Here is a 9417-nt window from a genome sequence, read left to right on the forward strand (position 1 = left end):
AAGTTCAGTTTTTCTCAACCTCTTCATGACAATAATTTAAAGATTAGGTCATCAGCTTTTTAAAATTTCATCTGAGAAAAAAATTGTTTTCCTAACTTTGTATCGTTTCCCATCCTAAATTCAATGGATACAGCATCAAGAGAAATCTACAGTGAACATCGGTATTTCTAGAGAATTACAGTTCCCTACGGGGGTATTAGATTAAATTTTTTTTCCTTCTTTTCCCCTTTCTTTTTAATTTCAAAATACTAAAGGGGTACAAATGTTTTTGTTACATGGATACCTTGTATGATGCTTAAGGCATGGCTTTTGGTGTGTCCATCACCAGAATAGTGTTCATTGTGACCAATAGGTAAGTTTTTAAACCACAACTTCCCTCCCATCCTCCCCCTTCTTGGTTCCCAAGGTCCTTTATATCTCTTTGTGCTCACCTATACTCATCGTTTAGCTCCCACTTATTAGTGAGAACATTAGATTAAATTTTAATGAAGGTAACTAATTTGACCTATTGATGAAGTGTGAATGATAATATTTTAAGACTTTACAAAACACTTAAAACATTAGATCATTCGGTCCTTGCAACAACCTTGTGAGGGTGGGAGATAAGATGAGATTGTAACATTTCACAGGTGAGAAGACTAAAATATAGAGATGTCATTTCCCTAAGTGATGAAACAAGAACCGGATCTCTGATCTCCTTGTACCCATTCAGTTATTTATATAACAGATATTTAACAAGCATCTAGTCACTGGGTTAAGACTGGGAACAAAAGATATAGCAAAGTTCTTGTCCATCGTTGTCTAGAGGTGGAAGAACACAACAAGCATGTGAGACGATAAGAAAGCATGACCAAGAAATGTAAACAAATATCTTAAAATTCAGAGGAGTTTATAAAGACTTCCCAGATCAAATAAGGCATGAGTATGAATTGCTAGATGAAATTGTAAATGGGCATATCAGAAAGAAGAACTAAAATATGGTACTGGTAAGGGACATGGTATATATAGGAGAAGGTCATGAATTTTGGGTCAGCAATTTAGGCGAGGCTCAGCAGAGTAGTTTTTCTGCTCTCATTTGGGCTTGCTTACATGTAGGGAATGACCGGGCATGAGGGGCCATGAGGATGGGGTGGCCATGAGAATGGGGCCATGAGGATGTTGGCTAGGGCCATGAGGATGATTCATCTTGCTCTAAAGCCCCTTATTCTCCAGCAGGTGAGCCTGGGCATGTTCTCATGGTGATGACAGGGGTGTAAGAATGTAAGAAGAAATGTACACTTTTTCAGTCCTCTTCTTGTGTGACATTTGCTAATTGCTTCATGGCTCCAAGAAGTTACAGGGCTGAGGCAGGAGTCAGAGTGGGAATATACTCAAGGTTACATGGCACATGCTGTGGATATAGGGAGAGGTGAAGAACTGGTGACATACTTGCAATTTATCATGGGGTAAATGCTAGTTGTAAAATTGCTATATTAAATAACATGCCTAATTTTAAAGTTTGATACATACTACTGTATTGTCTTCCTGAAAAGTACCAATTTATATTACAAAGTGAACATCCATAATCCAAAAATCCAAAATCTGAAATGCTTTACAATCTGAAACTTTTTGTCCACATCCTGTACATTCCAAAGAAAGTCTGACCTTTGCTTCTAGGAGGCAATGTCTAAGGCTCAGAGTCTAAGCCCTTGGATATCCTGTCTGATAACACTGTCTATTTACCTGGGGGCCTGAGCCATGCCTGATAATCTATGATAACAATGTGCTTTATAGTGAGTATGCCTAGGGCCAGGAAGTATCAACTTGACCTCTAGAGGGACTAGAGACTGAAGGTCAACCACACAGGCGGTCAGCCATGCCCATATGATTGACCCCCAATAAAAACTCTGGACATCAAGGCTCAGGTGAGCCTCCTTGGTTGACAATACTCTGTGCATATTGTGCACATTGTTGCTGGGAGAATTAAGCTGTCCACACAAATTCACTGGGAGAGGACAACTAGAAGTTTGTATCTGGCTCCTCCTGGAGTTTGCCCTATGTACCTTTTCCCATTGCTGATTTAATTCAAATCCTTTCACTACAGTAAGCCATAACTGTGAATATTCCACTTTTCTGAAGTTCTATGAGTCCTTCCAGTGAATCACTGAGCCTGAGGGTGATACTGGGGACTGATGAACACAGGAACACATCTTGAAAACTCTACCACGTCTTCAGGAGTAAGTAGCTGCATATCCCAAGTATCCAATGATCCTTCTAGGAGAAATTATGAGAATAATAGAAATGGATGAAAAGTTTGCACAGCTCCAAAGTTAGATATAGGGGAAGAAACATGCAAAACTACCTTCTAATCTTCAGGGAATATCTTGAATTGATAGATAATTTACCTGTAGGTAGGGGTCAAGTGATGAGAGGGTATTTTAGATGTGATTTTATGAGTTGCTTTCGTATCTGTTGACTTGGCCCTGGGTGAATATACTCTAAGGTCCTTGAGTAAGGGCCTTGGAAAAAAACCCTGAAAAGTGACAATAATAAAAGCCATATTTGTAGAAGTTATTTAGGAATGAGAGAGAGAAACAAAATGCTTTTGGGAAACTCAGTGTTTATAAACATGAGCAGAGAGAGCGCTTTCTGTCTCAATGAAGTTTTCACTGCAGCTTAAGTGTAACCTCTTTGGGGGCCCTGGTGATGTATGACTGATGCCCCTGAGTAGTGATGTCACAGTCACAGCTCAATAACAATACTAAGGGGTGTTGGAGGTCAAGAGCTGGAGCAGCAGGGGCAGATAAAGACCACCAGGAGGAAAGAATGAAACCAAACACAGATGCAGAAGAATGATAATGACTGCTTAAAGGAATTTCTGAGTCTCCCATGACTCTTCAAGGGAGTTGGGATATGAGAGATTCGAACAACTGCTTCGTTGCATAGACATTGGGTATGACTACTTTAGTGAGCAAAACTTTAGTTCACCAACTATTACTGTGATCTCTTTGAATCTCAAGGTTAGAAAGAACTTTAAAAATTATCCAGTTCAGTCTCCCAAAGTTACCCAAGCAAAACCCAGTGAGGTCTCATTTGCTGCATTAGTGTTCTGGTCCTAAGCTATGTATGGTGCTTATGATGGGAACCCAGTCCCTGTTGGATGCTGAGATTTTCCTGCTATGGGAGGTTTTAGTTTGAGGGTTTTTGCTTGTTTAAAGTGGCACAGGTGATGGGTTGGCAGAGGGTGTTATATGTCTAATAAAAAATAATGTGTCGGCCGGGCGCGGTGGCTCATGCTTGTAATCCTAGCTCTCTGGGAGGCCGAGGCGGGCGGATTGTTTGAGCTCAGGAGTTCGAAACCAGCCTGAGCAAGAGCGAGACCCCGTCTCTACTAAAATTAGAAAGAAATTAATTGGACAACTAAAAATATATAGAAAAAATTAGCCAGGCATGGTGGTGCATGCCTGTAGTCCCAGCTACTTGGGAGGCTGAGGCAGGAGGATTGCTTGAGCCCAGGAGTTTGAGGTTGCTGTGAGCTAGGATGATGCCACGGCACTCTAGCCCGGGCAACACAGTGAGACTCTGTCTCAAAAAAAAAAAAAATGTGTCAACAAAGAAGAAATTCTCAGGCAACAGCAGCATTAATCTTAGGTATATATGGCTTTTTTTTAGGAAACAGTGAAATATTTAGAATGACACTCTCTTGCATCCTGAAAGGATGCCAGGAGTTAAATCTCAGATAAGTGTTTAGAGTTAAATTCTTTCATCCATAATGATGTAGATAGCTTGAATTGTCCCTTGGTGCTTGAGAACTGAAAAAAGAGAGATGACAGGAAAGATTAGAGAGAAAGTGCTTGGGAAACATGGTAGGATACCATGACCCAAGAAGACACAAGACCTGTGAACAATACTTGTGGAGGGAGTGGGAGTGGCTAAGAATTTTCAGGGATAGGATGTGTGATATTCAGTTTGAAGTTCCTATTTTCATTTCTGGTGTGTAATGTCTTAATCCCCTTGCTAAAGTGTAATTTACAAAGAGCTAAAATCATTATTCTCTTAAAAAAATTTATAGTTTAAACTTACCAGTTTAAAGGATAATTAGAAGAATAGCCACATATATATATGTACACACATATACACATGTATGCATATATACATACAAATACCTGTGTGTGTATATAACATATGGACACACATACATAATTTGGTTACCAAGAATGCTAAAATAGATACAAAATTTATACATGTCCTACAGGGCAATAAAATGTAATGTTTGGTGAGATTATTTACAGAGTGGTTGTCAATTGTATAAAATGGATACAGTGGATATATCAATTGTATAAAATGAATAAAATTCACTTATGTCATTATTATGTTTTCTACAGCTTACTCCTACAGAGTTTTAAAGTAGTCTAGTCAATCAGCAATCTGGGGTGCATACGCTTCTTGGATGGTCTGCTAGACAGTGCCAACACCGCACTGAAAGGGCACCCAGTGATTGCTTTTGCAATTACTGTGTCCATTTCCAACTTTTCAACAATTTTTTTCTGACATCCCCCCAGAACCCTTCAATGGTCTATAAAATCCTCTTACAGCAAACATGTGTTATCAGTGCTTTGTGAAAATTAAAATGGGAGGAGTGTGGACAAAAGTAGGACCAAGCCAAACAGGAAGAAATAGCACATAAAGAATGCCAGATTACAGGTGGATGCCAAGACTCAAGGTGGGAGTGAGATTTGAACAGAAATCCTCAAGAATCTCAAGGAACATTCTGACTTTTGCAGCATTTGGGATTGAGGACTTTAGCAATTTTATTTGGATAGTTAAGCAAAAGGGGATCTCAGAAGGCTGGAAGACTTATGGACGATGGGGATAATTGATTCCTTGAATTAATTTGTGACAAAGGAAGAGGTGAGACCTAAGTGAAGTCTTTGATCTTTTCCTCTCCATCCATGGCTACTTTTAGGGTTTTGAGAAGGAAAATATATGATGATTTTAAAAAAAGTTGTTTTTATAGATGATACTTTCACATGGTTTAAAATATTAAATTTATGTAAAAAGATATTTATTGAGAAGTCACATTCATACTCTGGTTCCTGTCCATCCTGTTATGGTAACATTTTATTACATTTTTATTGTAACAAATAGGTAACATTCTATTGTTACCACCAAATGGAGTCCCTTGCCTGCAACCCTGTAAAGGCCAATATACTGAGACAGAAGGTGTTGCAGTCGAGAAAGTGTTTAATTCCATGAGGGTCCTGGTGAGGAGATGGGAGTAATTTCTCCAATCCATATCCCTGAGAATTTGGGGGCTAAGGTTTTTATAGGTGGTTTGGCAAACAAAGGACCAGGGAATCAGTTCTGCTGATTGGTTGGGGATGAACTAACAGGGTTGGGAAGCAGAAATTGTCTTCCTGGCTGGGACATTTCCTGGGTAGGGGGTCTCAAGGTTTGTTGGATTGGTTCTCACAGATGTCTATGGGTCCAGTTGACATCAGTGAGTCCTCCTGAATGCAAAGTCTGGAAGATATCTCAAAGACCAATCTTAGGTTTTACAATAGTGATGCTCTCGCAGTTGGGGAAGTCACAAATCCTGTCCCTGTCAAGGAGAATACATGCCACTTACATAGCAAGCAGTTACAGGAGTAGGGAAGTTAGGGAACAATGGCTCGTTAACTTTTGGCTATATCTATACTTTTATAGAAACCATAACTATTTATAGACACCAACTATTTCTGCCTTATGGCCTTACATTATTTTAATGTAGGCAGTTTCACTATTGTTTTTATGCAGACAATAGAGTCTTATTCTTCTCCGCATTTAACAAGTTAGCTGTTTTGCACCTTACTTTTTGTTTAACACATTTTGGCAATCTTTCCATGTCGATATCTAGAGCTCTTCCTCATTCTTTTTTGATAGCTGCATAATATACCATTATGCAACTGTACTACTGCTTTTTTTTTACCAGGCCCATATAAATAGACACTTGGGTTGTTTTCAATCTTTTTACATTAAGCATGATGCTTCAATGAATAACCTTGAACACGCAACATTGCCTATGAGTGTGGATATAGTTACGATAAATTCCCAGAAGTGGGGTTGCTGGGTTAAAGGGTAGGTGCACTGCAGTTAGTGGTATTTTGATAATCGCCCTCTTTACGGGTTTGCCAATTTGCATGTCCATCAGTCATAATGACAGGGCAGGTTCCCACAACCTTGCTGGGCTGAATGGTTTCCGTTTGCTCCTCCCAATCCACTCTTCAGCATTCTTCATACTGATCTATACCCTGGGAAGCTAATCTTTTTCGTTTTTCCTTCAATATTTTGAACAACTTTCAATAGCAAACCATGAAACACTTTACTAGAAATAAAAATAATATTTGTAAAATAACTGTTGTATCTAAATGAGTCCCCACTTTATATACTCTTTTTTAAAAATTAATATTATTTTTAATTGACAAATTACAACTGTGTATGTTTATGGGGTACAATGTGATGTTTTGATGTATATTGTTAACTGAAATGAGTGACTGAGGCAAGAGTCTCAATCAACTGAGGTTTATTAAACCAGAGTATGAGGGTGTGTCTGGGAAAAAAAGGGTCACAGGCACATCAGTGGTCAGGTGTTATACAAAGAGATTTCCAGGAGGCTTAGCATTTAGATAATTGCTTAAATGGGGAAAAGCATGTAGGAAGAGGAGAGGGTAGGTGGTGAGGTGAATGGTTACATTCTTATGAGACCTTAGTTAGTGCCCGGTAAATCTACATTTTACGTAACATAAGATGAACATTTAAAGAATAAAAGGAGTAAAGGAAGAATCAATTGTGTGGTGTCTCAGGGTGGGTGGAGGAATGATTGATCTCATCTTGTCTTTGTTTTGTACCTGGGAAGATAAACTTGTAATGGACATTATCAGTGTGGAATCAAACAGACTTTAGTTTTAGGAGCCAGACTTAGATGGCAGAGCTAAAGTTACAACTGACATATCCTTGTTTATGGGAGGATATACATCTTAAAAGGTTTCCAGGCCAGCCAAAAGTTTACTTATGAATGATTTGTGGGGGCAGTCATCCGGAGATGCCTGAACCCTTTTGCCTTTCTGTGGATGTCTGGCTAATGTATAATGCTTTGACGCAAGATTGTGAACTAGTAGCTATTCATTTGGGAAGAGAGTGACTCAGCCTCTAGGAATGACTTTACCTTTGGCATAAAGACTGTGGGGATCCTGGGATTTTTAAATTTTCCTTTATGGCATATATGTATATAATGTAGAATGATTAAATAAAGCTAATTATAGTACCCATTATTTCACTTAACTACATCATTTTTTGTGATGAGACATTTGAAATTTACTCTCTTAGCAATTTTGAAACATGCATTATTTTATATCATGGCTATGGACACATGACTGTGCAATAGATCTAACAACCGATTCCTTCTGTCCAGCTGAATCTTTGTACCTTTTGACCAACAAATCCTAATCCCTTCTTCCCTCAGCCTCCGATAACCACCATTCTACTCTCTATTTCTGTAAGTTTGACTTTTTTAGATCCCATGTATACATGAGATTATGAAGTATTTGCTGTTTTGTGCCTGGCTTATTTCACTTAGCATAATATCCTCCAGGTTCATCCATGTTGTTGCAAATGACAGAATTTCCTTTACTAAATGTCTCAATTGTATTCCATTGTGTTATATACCACATTTCATTTATCCATTCATCCGCTGATGGACACTTATCCTGGCTATCATGAATAATGTTGCGATGAACATGAGAGTGCAGATGTCTCTTCAACATACTGACTTCAGTTCCTTTCAACATATACCCAGAAGGGAGAGTGCTGGATAGTATGGTAGTTCTATTTTCAGCTTTTTGAGGAACCAGGAAGGCTAATCTTAATGTCCAGCATCAAGAGACTACCTTGTCCTGTGGCTTCCTATCAGGCTCATCCAATAAAAGGGACCAGCAGGAGGTTGGAGAGGAAGGAGAGTGAAATCATGGCACTTATATCCCCTGCCCTTTTCATGCCAGGTTGTTTTAGGTTGACTAAATCCATCTACCAAAGACCTGGAGTCTGTCTTAAACTTCCGCTCTCTCTGGGCTCTGGTAATCACTTCCTCTCCTTGCTCCTTGAGGTTATAGCTTTCAGCTTTTGCAAATTTTGCCTGTTGGTTTCCCTTAATCTGCATCTTTAAGTGTTCCCTTTGTAAACACTCACCCTGTCTGCATGTGCCTTCTTTCTTTAAATGACCTTGACTGAAACACTTACCGATAAAATGTGGGGCTAAACTTTAATATTGACAAGCTGATATGTGGGGCTGATATTCCTGTGCAGTTTTAATTTGTCTTTATTTTATTTTTAAGGAGGCTTAATATCTTTCATATGTCTAAGGGCCATTTGTATTTTTATTTAATCCCATGAAATGCCCATTTTATTCATTTGCATATTCACTTATGCCCATAAATTTACCTAAGTATTCACTTATACCCATAAATTCACTTATGTATTATTTTGGAACATTTTTGTTTTATTTTTTTATGTCTACATTTTTGATTCATTTGGAGTTTCTCTGGCTATGGTGTTAGATATGACTTTGCAATGAATTATATATTTTTCCAGAGGTTACCCTGGAGAAGTGGCACATTAAATAGTGCATCTTGTGAAGACTTATTAACCTGCACCTTAAAGTACATAAAAGGAAAAATTGATAAATTCGACTTTATGAAAATTAACAACTCTGGCTCTGTGAAAGTCCACGTGAAAAGGATGAAAAGAGAACTATTGACTGAGAGAAAATATTTATAAACCACTTATCTAACAAAGGCTCGTACCTAGAATATGTAAAGATATTAAACAAAACTCAATTAAAGTAAAAAAAATTCAATTAGAAAAAGGCAAAAGACTTGAACAAACATTTCAATGAAGAAGACATAAAGATGGCAAATAAGCACATGAAAAGATATTCAACATTTTTAGCCACTAGAAAAACACAACTTGAAATCACAATGAGATTCCACCGAATGCCTATCAGAATGGCTAAAATATGGTGACAACACCAAATGCTAGCAAGGATACAGATAATCTCCACCACTCCTACATACTTGGTGAGAATGTAAAATTGTAGCCAATGTGAAGAACTTTGGTAGTTTCTTACAATACTAAACCTGGACTTGCCGTAAGACCCGGAAATGGGACTTTTGGATGTTTATTGCAGGAAAAAGAAAACATGTTCATACAGAAACTGTTCATGAGTATTTATCTTAATAGAAGCTTTGTTTGTAATAGCCTAAACTGGAATTAGCCCAAACCATTTAACAGGTGAGTGGTTAAACAAACTGTGGCACACCGATGCCATGGAATACTACTCAGCAATAAGAAACAAAGAAGGAAGACTGATACACACAACAACTTGGATGAATCTCCAGGGAATTA

The sequence above is a fragment of the Propithecus coquereli genome, unplaced genomic scaffold, assembly GCF_000956105.1.
Source record: "Propithecus coquereli isolate 6110/MARCELLA unplaced genomic scaffold, Pcoq_1.0 Scaffold54, whole genome shotgun sequence".
NCBI lineage: Eukaryota > Metazoa > Chordata > Mammalia > Primates > Indriidae > Propithecus > Propithecus coquereli.